The sequence below is a fragment of the Cnephaeus nilssonii genome (genome assembly GCF_951640355.1).
Source record: "Cnephaeus nilssonii genome assembly, chromosome: 1".
Taxonomy (NCBI): domain Eukaryota; kingdom Metazoa; phylum Chordata; class Mammalia; order Chiroptera; family Vespertilionidae; genus Cnephaeus; species Cnephaeus nilssonii.
The window spans coordinates 77,092,309-77,110,765 of NC_137072.1; positions in this window are offsets into that span (position 1 = coordinate 77,092,309).

The following is an 18,457-nucleotide window of genomic DNA, read 5'->3' on the forward strand; positions in this document are numbered from 1 at the left end:
TACATATAGATTCTTATCCCAGTTTCACAGATCAAGATGGCTATGTTTAATTAGTAGTAGTAGTAGTACAGATGAAGTTTGCAGACTCAAAAACGTAACCAGCTTCATAATGCTCATCTATAATGCTTTTGTGTGATGGTTCAAGATATGTTGGTGGGCTCTCAACTGCTCTATATAAATAGTATCAAATTATGAACATAAGCCTGTTTTAAGAAAATATTCTACTATATTAATAAAATAGTCTGGCGTTGTTAATTTTTCTTACTTAGATATAATATATATATTCCATTATTCATCTGTTGGTTTTCAAATAACTTATTCTCTTTTTTTGCTCCCAAATTTCATGTTATAGCCAATTAGCATGTCTTCTTTTGGTGCCTTTTAGTTATTAAAATGATTTCTGAATTTTATAAACTATAGAAACTCTACCTCAAATGATACATATATTCCCTTTCCACCATGCAGTCAGACTCCTCCAGTTCTTTTATTATAATCAATTTATAAAAATGTCTGGATTTTTTTCTTTGCTAGTGTTTGCTCTTTAAAATCAAGTTTGAAAATAAATTAGGTCTATACACGAATTATCTTAAACAAAAACTAATTTTAAGGAGATTGGCTATAAATAATACACTCACAATATAAGGACACTTAGGGCTGTCTGTAGCAGAGGAACATAAGAAATATCAGCCTGCTCACTCTGAGAAAATGCATTGTTTCTGGTTCTCAAACATCATCAATGTATAATGTCAGTTTGAGTAAAGTTCCTTCCTTTAAAATCTTCTCGCCATCATTGATTTAAAAAAATAACTAAACATATGCTCAAACTTTATTGTAATTGTGGATATGTGAGAGAAATGGTAAATGGATGAGATGAAGCAATAAGACATTAAAACACTAAGAAGGGTTAATTATAAAACTTAAAAAGTGACATTTTCCACAAAATAATGTTAATAGAAGTACATAGATGGAAAGGTAAAGGGTACAAAGAGAAATTATGAATTAAATATAAGAAAATATTTGTTGGCCCTAACCAGTTTGGCTCAGTGGATAGAGCATCGGCCTGCGGATTCAAGGGTCCCAGGTTCGATTCTGGTCAGGGGCATGTACCTTGGTTACGGGCACATACCCAGTAGGGAGTGTGCAGGAGGCAGCTGATTGATGTTTCTCTCTCATTGATGTTTCTAACTCTCTATCCCTCTCCCTTCCTCTCTGTAAAAAATCAATAAAATATATTTAAAATATATATATTTGTTTTGAGAAGAGAAAATAAAAACTAGGAAAGTGTAAATTTGAGAAATGTATTCCAAATAAGATATACCAATTAGTTTTTCTTTTTTAAATCACTTAAAACTTTTTAACTATAAGTGTGGTCAAATTCTGTTATGCAGAATCCACTAATTTTTTTACTTTCTCAAAATGAAATAGTTCTTGAACTATTTCTTATGCCACTAGGGTGCCATTCAGTAAATTGCTTCTTCATAAGCACTAAATTGCACACTAATGTCTTGAGCAAGAAAGCTATCTACTTCCTAGGATTATAAATATTATCTCATTAGTGCTAAAAATACACCTATGAGGATGGAAAATATTTCTTTCATTTTAGAAGTTGAACAATTGAGACAGTAAACATAGAACTTTAGAAATGTCAATGTTCCAAATTCCAGAACTCCCAATGTAAAATGAAATGTTCAAACTATTAAATAAGGAATTTATAACTTAGTAGATATCTGCATGTCCATGTTTGCAAAGCATGTGCTAGGAGCTGTGAAAAATCTGACTTCACAAACCTTTGTTCAGTTTGTTATAGCAAAGAGTCCTTGACATAGCAGTAATGGTGGACAAATGAGAGAAATGGTAAATGAATGAAATTTAAAAAGTGAATGAATGGATAAAACTTAAATGTTCCCATTTGTCATCAAGATGATATTAATCCTAAATAATCCATATGTGACAGAGAAAAAGGACAAAAAGAAATTATGACTTTGGACAAAGTGTTTCACAGAAATGCCTTCCACTTGGTAGGACTTTAACATTTCTTTTACAATTTACCACTTGCTGGCTGTCTTTATTTCCTGCAGTTTTAGTTGTGAGTTATTTCAGCAGATTTACACATTTTCATGACTCAGTTGTTTTTATTGCTCATTTGCTGCTCTCTGCCAGGCAAGATGGAGCAGAGGCGAGCTAAGCCCTCAAGGGCATGAGTCTCTAAACTGTCCCCACGTTCCAGCATCTGCAGTGCAGCTCCCTCTTGCCTCTATGGAAGCTGTGATGACACTGAGAGCCATGCTGAAGTTGGGGAGCCTCTTGGGTCCTCACTAGGCCGCCTTGTCCTGTTGGACCCAGTGCCCTGGCTCTTGCTGGTACCACTTCACTCCACGTCAAGATCAGTATTTAAAGCAAAATTGTCTGATACCATTAGTGTTCCTGCTCCTTGCAGTCACACATGTATTCAGTAATCCCAGACCTCTGTCTTCTTTCTCAGAGTCTGATTCTTCTTCCCATTTGACATTTCTGGAATTTCAAAGACCACAATTCTAGTTCCAATCTCCTTTCAACCAGGGATTACTAAGCACCTACATAAACATTTGAATGCAATGAGATGTGTGCAGGGAGGTAAAGCTTATCTCCACTCCCTAACCACATCTAAGCCTAAAACACTCATTAAGTCCAAACTACTATTATGTGTTTCCCCAGAACTACCTGTGGGTGCTTGGCAGATAACTAAAGAGGGCACATGGGGCTGCCAGCTTAAAAGTAAATTTCAGTCCTCTGGCTTTAGTTCCTTTTCAAACATGTTACAGTTCAGTCTCCACAGGGCTCCTCACTACAATTATATCAGTGTTCTCGAAGTCGAGATATATCTTCCCTGTTCCCAGTGTATTTACTTCTCACCCTCTACATTTAAAAGATTATATATATATATATTTTACTCTAGGGGGAAAACCCTATTTGGAGAAATGTCTGTGTTCCATATTATTGATGGAATGTAGATTTCCCATTTAAATTCCTCACCTTAAAAAATTTTTACTAATAAAGTATTTCAAAGAGGAATTTCAGCTTTTAAACTAGGAGACATGTTCAGGGAAAAAAACCCACAATTTTATTATGAAACACATTTGAACTCTGGCTTCCTAGTACTCTTCCCCTTGAAACCTGAAAATGAGTGGTGAGGGTCATATTCGCCGCAACACTGCTTCCCTTACCTCAGTGATCTATTTCAGTTATATCACTGCCAGTTAAAGATGACCTTGTGCTACCAACATATTTTCAGTGATTGATGGTGCCAGAGATGTTGACATTTTCTGCACTTTTTATTCTTCTCTGTGACTTGGCTTGGTCTCTACAGTTTTTTTTGTGTTTTTTTTTTTGTGTGTTGTTGTTGTTTTTTGCCAATCCTGGTCCTTTCTCTATTCAATAAACAATTGAAACAAGGTGTTACTCCTCATTTCCTTTTCTTTCTTTTTTTAATATGAATCTTTATTTTTTAAAATTTAAATTCTTTATTGTTTAAAGTATTACATAAGTTTCACCCCCCCCCCCCATTCATTCTACTTTGCTCAAGCCACTGAATAGCTCTTGAAGTTGGAATATGTAAAAGGGGGCAAGAATATGGCTTAGTATTCAGAACCCTAAATAAATACATTAAGGTGGTCAGTTTTGTGGGTAAATAACAGCATCAGGTCCTCAGCAGCTCACATCAGGAAAGGGGCTCTGAGGTGACCTTTACCCAATGAGCATAACAAATGTCTGGCTTAGAAACTGTCCATGAAGTCACAAATTTATTGACCAGATTGAAGTTTTTCCTCTCTTTTTTAGCTGCTGCTTTACTTCAGAAATAATTAATGGAATCTAATCATTTGTTTAATTGGTGGGAAAAAGAAATAATTAATGGGACTCATCATACCACTACCTCCCTTTGAAGAAGGCATGATTGCATCATGGTGTGTGATCATTAATTTTATGTGCCAATTTGACAATGGGCCATGGGATGCCCAGAATGCTGGGTATGTCTACTAGGATGCAGCTGGAAGATATTAGCATTTGAATTGGTAGACTGAATAAATCAGTTGGCCCCTCCCCAGTGTGGGTGGGCATAATCCAACCCCTTGAGAGCCTGGTTAAAACCAAAAGGCTGAGGAAGGCTAGTTTAACTCTGCCTGTGTATCTGAGCTGGGCATTCATCTTCCCCTGCCCTCCAGACTTCTGCTTCTCAGGCTTTCAGACCCACCTTGGAATCTGCCATCAGATCTTCAGTCTTAGGCCTTGGAACTACATCACCAACTGTCTCCAGCTTGCAGACGGCAGATCATGGGACTTCTCAGCCTTCATAGTTATATGAGCCACTATCTTATAATAAAACAACCTCAATGTTTACCCCTTTTCCCTCCCATCCTTTCTCCCTTACACACACTCTCTCTTACTCTCTTCGGTTTTTTTCTCTGTTCTCTGAGAATCCTGAATAATACATGGTAGGAATGAGCCTCTAGATTTTGACATATTTTAACTCAGTTTCTAGTACAGACTTTTACGAGAAATACTGTAATGTGATTAAATGCTTGCCTTCCTATCTTAATGTATTTTGTTTACCCCCATTCAGATGTGTTTTCTACCGTTATTCACCGGCTCTGTGTTTCAGGAGGCTGACTTGTATGGACTGAATCAAATGGGTTCTCTAGCCTTCTAGCTTCTGGTTGGGTTTGGCTAATGGAGGAACTGGTAGGAGACTAGAGGACACAGAGAGAGAGTTCTGTTAGTGGTTCCCCAGTTCTCTCCCTGCTGACTCGTTTATCTCCTACCTAAGAACAAAGTTCCCATCCATGGTGGCCTTTTCCTTCATTCCCTCTGTTACAACTCTCAAGGTATTTAGGTATCTCCTCCTCCCCTCAACATTGCCTGGAGCTGGGGGTGGTGAGATTTCTGTAGTCATTAGCTCTAGGGTATCTCTACATCTTACTTTTGGTTTGTCTTTAACTGGCCAACACATTTGTAAATTGTCCCTTTATTAAACTCTCTTCAATTGCCCTTTTTGAGCATGTCATCTGTTTTCTAGCAGAAGGTAAACCTCTCCTTCAATTGTTTTCACATCTTAGAATTATTATGAGAATAGAATAAGATAATACATGTAATGTGCTTAACATCATACCTGCCTCCTAGTAACTGTGAAATAAATGCTAACCATATTATTAATATAATTATTCTTTTGTAATAGGGGAGGTAAAACTTTTATTGTTCCTGATGATGGTCTAAAACAATTTAACATTTAAGAATGGTTATAATCTGTGCCACTCTGGGTACTCCAAGGAGCAGAGCCAAGATAAGATTAGACATGCAAAAGATTTGTGGAAGGAAATTCCTATAAAAGATAAATGTGCAAGGAGAGCCTTCAGACCACATTCCAGTCCTGACAGATGTGAGGGGACGGTGGGCAGGGAGAAGAATTGAATGCAAAGTCAGACTGTTCCAAAGACAGTGTTGGTAAGGCCACTGGTAAGTCCTTGAAACAAGGCTACCCCCTAGAGAGAGGATCCCCTAATACTGCAGGATTAAGCCAACACTGATGCTCTCAGCCACGTTCAATTGTTGACTAGGAAGAACCTAGAAGAAGTGAGGTAGCAGGCACATGGTGCATGCAGTGGATAGTCAGTCAATACTTCTTACTGCCACAGGAGAGTTCAATGGTGGCTCCAGATTGAACCATGTATATGGTGTGAGATAAGGGTCTAATTTTATTCTTATGTAATGGGGATACTTCCCCAAACCACTTACTCAAGAGTCTGTCTTTTCCCCTTAGTGTGTTGTTGGCACCCTTGTCAAAGATCAGTGGACCATAAATGTGCAAGTTTATTTTTGGACCGTGTATTTTTTTCTATTGCCCTATATGTTCTTTTTCTTTTTTTTAAATGCCAGTACTACATTGTTTTAATCACCATAGCTTTATAATAGCATTTTAAATCAAGAAGTGTGATTATTTCCGAGGAGAATGAGAGCTGGGCTTTTTTGCCTGTTTGCACTAAGCCAGGAGGAAGAGCCTAGGAAGTGTACATGTGCCCATTTAAGCAAACCTGCCTCTTATTCTCTGAGGTCCAGAGCACTAACAAATGCAGGGCCCCATCAGTTCCTAGGGGTGAATGTGTAAGGCGTCAGTCTCTCAGTGACAGCTAGAAAAGCTGGGGTGCTAGATATTTGGTCAAAACCCTTTGCTCTTTAATAAAGGGAGAAGCTGAAAGTTGAGGATTCCTTCCTGATTATATGGAGGTGTGCTGAGGATAAAGTTTATGACACAACTGAGTCTCAGCTTTTTACTTGTTTCAGTGCGGGTGTTACCTCATTTGCTTGGTGTGCAGGAGTCTCCTGACTGGTTTCTGGTTTGCTCCCAGAGGGAATTGACCCATATGCAGCTGCTTATTTGTTGTGTGTATGGGAGAGAGCCTCCTCCGCCTGCCATCTTACTGATTCCACTCACACAATGTCATTTCTATTCGGGACATTTCTATGATAGACTCAGCTGTTTGGAACGGCCCTGCAACTGACCTAGTTCTAAACACTACTCAAAAATGGAACTGTCCTAAAAATTAATTATATTTTGTAGAATTATATGGATTGAAAATTATCTCTTTGACCTAAGGGCTGACGGCACCTATTGCCTCTATTTTAATGAAGAGTATATATCTAAGGGAAACCCTAGGCATGACTTAATATGTCCATTTTTTTTTATTTAATAGCAACTTCAAGTTCTTTTTTCATGTAATTATTAGAACAAGTACTATTTATTGGTTAGTTCAGCATTTTTCAAACTACACTTCAAAGGCCTGCCTCTGTGGGCTGATAACAAAGTTATATAGCATATTGTTTATTGTAAAATAATTTTGGAAAACACTGATTAAATAGGTTTCTTTACTATAGGACTTTAGTTGGACTTTTTGTTGTTGTTTTTTAATCAAGATTTTAGAGATAACTGTTAGGTTCCTCCGAATTTTCATCTTTAGGTTTTTACTTTGATCACACACACACACACACACACACACACACACACACACACACACATTTTTTTACCAAACCACTTGCCTATACACTGAGTGGCCAGATTATTATGATCTCTGAATGCATAATAATCTGGCCATTCAGTATATATATATGCTGAATATATATATATATATATATATATTAGAGGCCCGGTGCATGAATTCATGCATGGGTGGGGTCTGGCCAGTTTGGCCAGGGGGTGGGGACATAGGCGGTTGGCCGGCCTGCCTGCTGGTTGAACTGCTGGTCAAGGGGACAATTTGCATATTAGCCTTTTATTATATAGGATATACACTGAGTGGCCAGATTATTATGTGTTCAGAGATCATAATAATCTGGCCACTCAGTGTATAAGCCATTGGGAAAGGGGGAGATGTGGAAGCATAGGAATTGGAATTATTTGTTAATTATATTCACAATATTCTCATTCCAAACTACATTAGTGCCTTATAGAAATTCTGCTTACTTATGTCACAGACCCAAGGGATACATTTGCATGTATTTTTATTTCAGAGTAGTGCATTTATCTCTAATTACCCTACTTTGTTTTACAATTCTATTCTGTGGCCTGTGGATTCATGATTCGGGACTTTGTTCTGGTATTAAGACTCTTCCATGGACTTTGTATGAGCTCCATAATTTATTCCTCAAATGCAATCTGTGAAAAATACGATAAAGTGTCTGGGAGGGGTGTGAGGAAGAAAGGCAGATGGCATGAATGATGTCTCATTTTTCTGACAAAGAATATAACAAGGATGGAAAATGATATACTGTGAATCCATTGCAGTGACAAAGATTGTAATGAGAATTGGTAGGAACATAACTGGCTGCATTCTCATTACACTTGGCGGATGGATTGTAATCTTCTCATTCTCCTCAGAGGCAGCACCCATCCTCCGCCGACGGATGAGCCTTCCACATAGCTCTGCTTCACTTTTATATCGATATTTTTTATATAAATGGACCATTAGGAAAAGCAAGTGATACAAATTTCAAAATAGGTGCTGGAGCTTTAATTCTAGTGACCGATTTAGTGACTAGCAAGATTTTATTTGCTAATGTGAAAGGATATTAGTTGGCCCCTTAATAAATAGCAGTGTTTCAATCAGAAACTGTCTCTTTACTCTAGGTAAATGAAGGTTGATGGCTGTAGTGTTTGCAGCACAAGATGTACATAAATGCTTGGATAACACAATAAAGGAAAAATTTTATAAAGAATCTCAGGAATTTTAGGTTTTTTAAAAACTACACTATATACTTATTTTTATCATAACAATATGTAAATTATGTAACAATATGTAAAAACATATAAATGAATCTAGTGATACTTCAAAATTGTAAATGAAGTTATAAAATGATAAATATTGACCTCTATAGCAATAATACCATAAACCAATTACAGAATAAATTGAAAACATGTTAAAGTTGTTTCTACAAAAGGACATGTGGTAAAGAGTTTTATTACCAAGTCCAAACAAAGCAAATATATTCTGGAGTTTTAAATACTTGGCAATGACAACTTCCTTAACTAATAAAATATATTAAAAATATCATCAGATATATTGTAGAGTAAAATAATATAAGTATTTCCAAGTAAGAAGCAAAGCTTTTACATATTATCCAACATTGTCCTGATGGACTGATTCATGTGCTAAGTCAGGAAAAATTTAAAAAACAATATTGTAAATGGAGTCACAAAAATAACATTACATTAAGCCATAAAATAAAGTATTTATAGCTTACATGAATCATAATATATTTCAGATGTATGCTTAGTCTAAATATATGATCTAAAGTTGTGAGTGAACTAGTGTAAAATATAGCAGCAGATATTTTATCATCTTGAGGTAGGGTATTTTAGCTGGAAAAACTTCTGATCAATTTGCTATCATTTCGTTATTTTAAAGTAGAAACTAATATTTTTAACCTGCGTGGACCAATCTCTAAGTGGTAAGAGATTGGGATGTATCTTCATCAGGTTTCTGACCTTTCAATTAAGGATGCAAACCATACTCCTTCCTGACCTGACAGTAGAAGCGTATGGCCCTTATTTGACAAATAACATCAAATATTATTTATTTTCTTCTTCATACATTTTTTTTTCTGAAAATAAGACCTCGTATCTACTTACACACACTTAAATGTAAAAGCCACTAAACAATGAGCTATAAAAGATTGCCTAGGGGTTATGCAATCAGTTCTTTAATGTTCTCCAATGTATCTATTATGGGGTTTACTCTGACCATCACATAGCTGCAGAACTGAATCATAATCTTTTGTTCTTGGAACCCTTTACTCACCTCTGCCTTTTCCCCCAATACAATTGCTTTTCATGAATTGAACTTTGGTGTATGTATCAGCCTGCACTGGGGCGTGTTAAAAGCAGCAGCCCAACCTCTCTCTTTCACTCAGTCACTCTGAAGACCTTGTTTGAGGATATTTATTATACTGAGCTATATCCTATTTTCTAAGAATGCAAGGGAGTAATTTGTTAGGACTTAGGGCCTGGGAATGGAGATGCTTCCCTAGAGTAGCTAGCATATTTATAATTTCATGTACAGTCTACATCAAGAATATATATTTGTTTTATTGTTGTTGTTTAAATAAATTCAGAGTCAAACTATTCATCTTTGTGAAAGATTTTCAAACAATACATTTTGTTAGTAAACCTTACTTTATATTTTATGGATTTACTGTAATTATTATACTTCAACATATGTTTTTCACATTAGTAGCTGAATAGTTTGAGATGAGTTAAAACCTTTGGAAGTCATATTTAAAACTTAACATTTCCATGTAAGTCTACATATCAGTATTTGTTAAATTTTGGTAGGCTTCATGCCTCTTCATAGAGTAATAGATAAGGAATTTTTGTCTATACCATGCCAAAAAGCCATTTAGACAAAAAAATCGGTTTTATAGGATACAATCTTTCACTTTGAATAATAGTTCTTCCATTATTTACTTCCCTTAAACAAAGAGAATTTTAAAGTCCATAGCCAATCATGTCTTAATTTAAAATGGGATACTGACAAAATCTTGTCATAAATGTATATTTCAGTTTTTTTAATACATATTTATATCCATCTTGTAATTGTAAGAATCTTATTGGATCGAACAAGTTCACAAAATGGCCAAGCTAATTGGATGAGAGATGACAATTGACCAAGAAGTGTTTTTGCTTTTTGGACTTGTTTTGTTTTGACAACCTTGAAGGATTTAAAGTTTTGACAGAGACAATCAGAATTCCTTTTCTGGAAATTTTAAAGCAGAGCATGGGTTTGATTACATGTGGTAACTGAACTGTAAACATGATAAAGACTTAGGTGTTAAAAACAATATTTTGGTGAAAATTATGGGTAAGTTGAAGCTGCATTTAGAAAAGAAATAAATAGAACTATAGAGAGAAAGAGAAAACAACAACAACAAACAAACAAACAAAAAAACCACCCTGTACCATGTGGCACACAAATGAGAATTATGGCAAAGTTGTCCAGATTTCCAACGAAGCTCCCATCCTGATTGCTATCTTGCCTGAGCTTTCCTGGGAATCCCCCTTTCTGATTGGATTTTTGTTTCTGTAAGGCTCCTAAGACATAAAGGAAGTGAAGCAATTCAGGAAATATTGGTGGGAGTTCTCTGGGCCAGGTCTCTTTTTTTTTATTTTTATTGATTTTTTACAGAGAGGAAGGGAGAAGGATAGAGAGTTAGAAACATCGATGAGAGAGAAACATCGATCAGCTGCCGCCTGCACACCTCCTACTGGGGATGTGCCTGCAACCAAGGTACATGCCCTTGACTGGAATCAAACCTGGGACCTTTCAGTCCACAGGCTGATGCTCAATCCACTGAGCCAAACCAATTAGGGCAAGGGCCAGGTCTCTTTAGAACTATTTAAATTCTCACTCTGTTTACAAAAGACAAAAACAATAACCTATGTGCAAATAATTGAGTGAGAAATGGTTAATTCTGATCTTGTCTTTTATTTAAAAACTAGAGGCCCAGTGCAAGAAATTCATGCACTTGGGGGTCCCTCAGCTCAGCCTGTGCCCTCTCACAGTCTGGGAGCCCTTGGGGGATGTCCGACTGATGGCTTAGGCCCACTCCCTGAGGGGAGTGGGCCTAAGCCATCAGTCGGACATCCTTAGCGTTGCTGCGGAGGTGGGAGAGGATCTCATCACTGCCGCTGCGCTCGCCAGCCATGAGCCCAGCTTCTGGCTGAGCAGCGCTCCCACTGTGGGAGTGCACTGACCATCATGGGGCAGCTCCTGCATTGAGCATCTGCCCCCTGGTGTTCAGTGAGCATCATAGTGACCAGTTGTTCAACAGTTTGGTTGATTTGCATATTAGACTTTTATTATATAGGATTATGTTTATCATGAGCACTATATTTAAAATTACAGCAAAAACAGTTTAAAAAAATAAAGCAAATAAAAAGTGAGTCTGCTTGGTTCCTAGGTATCCTCTTCTGTTTGTTAGTTTACTTCCTAAAAGCTTTATAACAATGATTCCAGTGATGAATGGTTGTGTTTTCTACAAGAAGTATTTATATTAAATATTTGTTCAAATTCAAAACAATAAATTTAACCAATATTTTCTGAATAGTTCTCAAAATCCAAATTGATGGGTTTATTAGCTCAAAATTGCAACTGGCTTAGAGTATGTGCATGATGTCCTCTCCCCACCTTTGTTCCATGGAGGAAGACCAGCTGGCCAGCAGGCACTCATCCTGTTTAAGCACTGGAGGGTGGGAGCTGTCTACTCTTCCCTACACCCAATCAGTGGAGTAGCTCTTTGCCATAGGCCAGAGAACATATGAAAAAGTGCATAACTGAGATGATAATGGCATTAGAGACTGTGGGTTCTCAACCTGCATTATTTTGCTCCCCAGGGGACATTTCTGATTATCACAACCTAGGTGAAGGGAATGCTATAGGCATCTAGTGGGTAAAGACCGTGGGATGCTGATAAATACCCTCCATTGCCCAGACAGCCCTACACAACAAAAATTGTTAGAAAATATGTTGTGCACCTTTTAGAAAGAAAGAAAGAAAGAAAGAAAGAAAGAAAGAAAGAAAGAAAGAAAGAAAGAAAGAAAGAAAGAGAGAGAGAAAGAGAAAGAGAGAAAGAGAGAGAGAGAGAGAGAGAGAGAGAGAGAGAGAGAGAGAGAAAGAGAGAGAGAAAGAGAGAAAGAGAGAGAGAAAGAGAGAGAGAAAGAGAGAGAGAAAGAGAGAGAGAGAAAGAAAGAAGCAAACAACAGTATAGTGATTACCAGGGGTGGGGAAGGTAGAAGAGGGGTTAAGGGGGATAAATGGTGATGGAAAGATACTTGACTTGGACTGGTTAACATAATACAATATACAGATGATATAATATAGAACTGTATACCTAAAAACTATACAATTTATATCATTTTATTAACCAATGTCCCCCCAATAAAAATTTATTGAAAATAAAAAAGAAAATAGGCTCTGTTTTTCTAGACCAGCAGTTGCCAACCTTTCGGACCTCACAGACCACCAGTGGTCCACGGACCACCGGTTGGCGACCACTGCTCTGGTTGCCGGCAGTGGGTGTGAGCGGGGCTGGTGCTGGCAGCAGGTACAAGCACCAGGTGGGACCACAGCACACGGGAGCAGAGAATTTTCAGTAACCACCAGAGGCTCACCCCGATGACAGTGACCAGCGCCCCATCTTGATCTGGCTTCCCCACTCACCTGTTCCACCATCCTGCCGCAGCTGACACCTGCCATATTTCACGTGTGCCCCTGGTTATCAGCACATATCACAGCGACCAGTTGCTCAGTTGTTCCGCCGTTCGGTCTATTTGCATAGTAGTTCGGTCTATTTGCATATATATATATTAGAGGCCTGTTGCACAATATTCATGCAAGAATAGGCCTTCCCCTGGCTTCACTCCCAGCCACCCAGGAGCCGGCATGTCCCTGCTCCCCAGCCGCCTGGGAGCCGGCAAGTCCTCGCTTCTGACCAGAGCACGGCTCCTGTAGCTCCCTCCGCCACCCTGCTTCCCCTCATAGCAGGCGTCACGCCCCTCATGGCCGCTCCGCGCCTGCATATGCAAATTAACCTCCATTTTTGTTGGGTTAATTTGCATACTCACTCTGATTGGCTGTGGGTATAGCGGACTGATGGTTAATTTGCATGTTTCTCTTTTACTAGGTAAAATATATATATTCTGAGTGGCCAGATTATTATGATCTCTGAACGCATAATAATCTGGCCACTCAGTGTATATCCTATATAATAAAAGGCTAATATGCAAATTGTCCCCTTGACCAGGAGTTCAGCCAGCAGGCAGGCTGGCCAACCACCCATGTGCCCTCCCTCTGGCCAGGCTGGCTGGACCCCACCCATGCACGAATTCATGCACCGGGCCTCTAATATATATATACACATACACACTGAGTGGCCAGATTATTATGCATTCAGAGAGCATAATAATCTGGCCACTCAGTGTGTGTGTGTGTGTGTGTATATATATATATATATATATATATATATATATATATATATATAGAGAGAGAGAGAGAGAGAGAGAGAGAGAGAGAGATAAGGATGAGATGGAACAAATCATATTTATATTACTTTATGTAACATTATACACTCGAAATACAAATGGAATAAATGAGCTTTTCCTCCCTCTTGAATAAATAAGTTGATATAACAAAGTAATTATTGAAGTAACAGGATATTATTATTAACATGATAGTAATTATTGAAGTAACACAGGTATCACAAGGTCTTCCATGGAGGGGGTCCTCATTATGTTTGATTCACCCTATCTGAAAGAGTAGCTAGACTTTCAAAACATCCTAAGTGTCAATAATCAAATCAATGCCATAGCTCAAAATGAATAGTCTTATCAGCTCTACTTAAAGCTAGTTTCAGGATTTTAAAACTTCAGACTTTACAGGCTGCGGTTTTATTTCTTATTTTCTCTCGAACAAAAGCATTTAGTCCAGCACTCCTGTGAGATAAGCAGTTGATGGACTAAATGGATGCAGAGACTACATCCATACCAGTGGCAGACAGGGCAGAGAATTGATTTTATTTATTGGCAAAAACAAAGTCACTCTTGCATTAATGGTAGACAGATATTTCCAAGAAATATCCTTTGCTTTTAACCTCCTCACCACTGGCTGGCAGACTGATGACTCACTGGTCAAAGATAAAGATATACCTAGTAGAAGTCATGAGTTTAGTCTTAAAGATAAAGAAACTAATACAACTACATTAACATTTTTATTTAAAGAGCTGATATAACTAATCTTGGGGCTGTAATTAAATAAAGATAAATGCTTATTGTTTTTATGGCATTAAAAAAAACACACAAACTATTTCAAAAGGCTGTAGTGTGTTGTCCTCTGTATGGTCACATCACCACCTGAGCTTTGCACAGCTAATTAGTATCTTAATTTATTTTATTGCCCAGAATAAATCAACCCAGAGGAGTTTTTCATAGAAAAGCTGCCAATAAATTTCCCCAAAGCCTTTTCTTACCTATGTAGTTCTAGATAGTCTGCATATAATTCTTTTTTGGTGAGATTAATTGTGGACAGTAGACTCATTTTATGAAACAATAACATTTTAAGTCTCTTCTAGAGGAACAATTTTACTAAGATACTCATGCATGTAAATATGTATTACATAATTTATAAAGGTAATTTTAAAAATTGATGCTTGTACTTTCATAAGGTTTGTTGAAATCAATCCTGTACATTTATGATATTCATGATGTGTAAAATTGCTACAAAACAAAGTTTTGCAATAAAATACAGGAATCTTTTTACTCTATAATTATAATTCTATAATTTTGGAATTGTTAGTATGACATGAATATTGAGTATACTGCAAAACAGAATAATTGTTTCATAACTCATAATTTGAGGTCATATATATATGGCAAGATATAGGACAAGATATATATATATATATATATATATATATATCTAGATATATAGAGATATAGATATACTAGAGGCCCGGTGCACGAGATTTGAGCAATCAGGAGGGTTCCTCAGCCTGCCTGTGCCCTCGTGCAGTCTGGGAGCCCTTGGGGGATGTCCAACTGACGGCTTAGGCCTGGTCACCAACCTTTCAGATCTCACGGACCACCAGTGGTCTGCGGACCACTGGTAGGCGACTGCTATTCTAGATTGTTAATGAAAGAAGTTTATTAAACATAAATATGAAAAATAAATGTAAAGGAAATTCTTTTTGTTTAATGAAGTCCATATATAAAAGGCTAAGTGTCCCTTCGACCATCCGACTGATAGCTATGACATGCACTGACCTCCAGGGGGCAGATGCTCAATGAAGGAGCTACCATGTCACGCATTGGCCATTTAAAAGAAATGGCACTGCAGATCTAGCGCTGATAAACCAACACTCAACTTCCCATAAGTGGGATACAGGCCCTACCACCACCTTGGAGTGACAACCCACCAAATTGCAGCCAACGCTACCAAGAACCCATGGTGCAAAATGCGGCCCATAGTCCAGCCCAGCCCAGAAATTATGGCTGCGGGTGCCCAGTAATGACATCACGTAGCAACACCTGGCTTCCTCTCCCTAGCAACAGGCCATCCTATATAATAAAAGCCTAGGCACGCCCTCAGGTGATGTCATCACAAGATGGCCACCAAAAAATGGCCACCACAAGATGGCTGTCAAGGGAGGGCAGTTGTGGGCAATCAGGCCAGCAAGGGAGAGCAGTTGTGGGAGATCAGGCTGGCAGGGGAGGGCATTTGGGAGCAACCAGCCCTGTAGGAAAGGGCAGTTGGGAGAAACCAGGCCTGCAGGGGAGAGCAGTTGGGGGCAATTGGGCCAGAAGGGGAGGGCAGTTGGGGGCAATTGGGACAGCAGGGGAGGGCAGTTGAGGGTGATCAGGCCAGCAGGGGAGCAGTTAGGGGGTGATCAGGCTGACAGGCAGAAGCAGTTAGGGGCAATCAGGCAGGCAGGTGAGTGGTTAGGAGCCAGCAGTCCTGGATTGTGAGAGGGATGTCCGACTGCCATTTTAGGCCCGATCCCACCAGGATTGGGCCTAAAATGGCAGTCGGACATTTCCCAAGGGGTCCCAGATTGGAGAGAGTGCAGGCCGGGCTGAGGCAACCCTCCCCCCATGCACAAATTTCATGCACCAGGCCTTTAGTTTAAAAATAAATGGCACTACAGACCTGGCACCAACAAACCAACACTTGGCTTCCCTCAAGTTGGACACAGGCCCTGCGCCCACCCTGGAGCGACACCCCACCAAATCACAGCCAACACTGCCAAGACCCCATGGTGCAAAATGTGGCCCCCAGCCCAGCTGAGCCTGAAAATGGTGGCTATGGGCGCCGGGTATTGACATCAGGTAGCAATGCTCAGCTTCCTCTCCCTAGCGACTAGCCTCTTAGGAATTTCTTTGGCCCAGGAATATGACTTGCTTTATAGCCAGGTACAAACGTTTTACACTTTAACCAAATGTTTGTGAAGCATTTTCCCGTGCCTATGCCTCATCCCATTTGATCCTCACAGAAGTCCTGGAGTAGGTAGATAGGAGAATCGGTAGAATCCTATTTTCTTTTCATTAGCAAGACAGTGGAGATTTAGAAAGTTTATAAACTTGACCCGACTGAAAAGAAGTAAGAAATGGTGGAACTTGAAAATGACTTCAGGTTTTCTCACTGCTCAGAATATAGTCAAACACTGCTACAGTTAAATATTTCACCCTTTGTTCTCCCTGCATGATCTACAATAATAATCTGCTTCATATTAATATTTACTGCTGTGTTTCTGACTATTACCTGAAAGAAAAGTTGGGGTGCTTCACTGGGCTGAAAAAAGTTTAGCTAAATCAGAAAGCAGATTTAATTAAGCAAGTTTATCTATACATATAAAGCTCTCGCTGGCTGCAATCCCACATGTCTGTTTCCATGTCATTCTCGATCGTGAATTTGGTTGACACTTCTATTATAGAGAAAGGGCAAATAGTGATATTAAAATATTTCTTCTAATTAATTTTCTTTCAATGTGCACAAATCCATGCACCGGGCCTCTAGCAAAATACATTCACATAAATAGGTAGGCATTGGGGACTTTTAAATGATTGGGAGGCTTTCTGTAAAACAAATTATAGCAATGTGAAAGAAGTGCCAAGGTAATCAAAATTAAGGCATTTACTTTTGCTAAAAACTTGAGAGTGGAAGTGTTGATATTGAACCTGGATTTAAGGACTAATTTCAACACTTACTGGTCCTGAGACTTTGGGCAAGTTATAAAATCTTTTGGGGGACTTTACTTTTCTCATCTACAAAATGTGAGAGATGATAATATCTTTCTAACCATTTTTGTTTTGTTCTTTTTATTTTTAGAATTACAATAACAATATGTAAAATACATGAACTATAGTAGTTATTATCATTATTTATTACTATCCTGGATTTTCTTAGGGTATTTAAAAAATAAAAAAAGACTTAAAAACTTTGTTTTTTCCCTTTCTTTTTAAATCATGTTGATTATCACTTTTCTTGTTTGTTTAAAAAGGAAATCATAATACTTTAGGGGTGTGAGAACTAGTTGGTTCACTCATTCATGTGTCAATTTAACAAATACTTATTTGAGCCCATATTCTATACTAATCACTATTCCAGATACAGTTTTGCAACAGAGGGGAAAACATAGATATGCCTTTGCTTTCATGGAGATGTTTATTCTAACCAGGGAATAAAGATAAATCTTATTTTAAATAACTAGGAAGATATTATTTTAGATCAGATTATTTTAGATTAGAATATAAGACATTTTATTCTGAAATAATATTTCTGAGAAATGGCCAATTAAATTTATTCATAAAATATGAGAATAAATACTATGCTCTTAAATAAAAGATGAAAGTTCTTGAGAAACAAGGGCAAGTACCTTAATTTGAGATGGATTATTTTTTCTAAGACATTTCAGAAGTCCATTGTTTTGGAAAATAATGATTTGGAGGACTGTGGGATTTTAAAAGTTTTGTTAGGAAGGCTAAAGATAAACCATTCAGGGATTTATTTGTATGTCATGGAATGAATTTGAATTTATTCTAGGTATAAGGGGGGAAATTAAAGGCTTTACACAGATGTGCATACTATGATTTTCTTTGTCATTGCTCTTACTGATATAATAACTGCCTAGGACCCAGGCAAGAATGAAAAGACAGCAGTGACTTAGGAGTTACTCAGATATTCAGGTATGTTAAATGGCTTAGACTGGGATGGGGGCTGGAATTAGAAGTGAGGAAAGGAAGGACTAGAGACATCATTTGGAGGCAGAATAGATAAGACTTGATGGATTGATTGTAGGGTATGAGAGAGAGAGGAATCAAGAATTTTCTTCTGGTAGATGGATGTACTTTAATTATAATTTTACTGAATAATGTTAACTTTCAGTT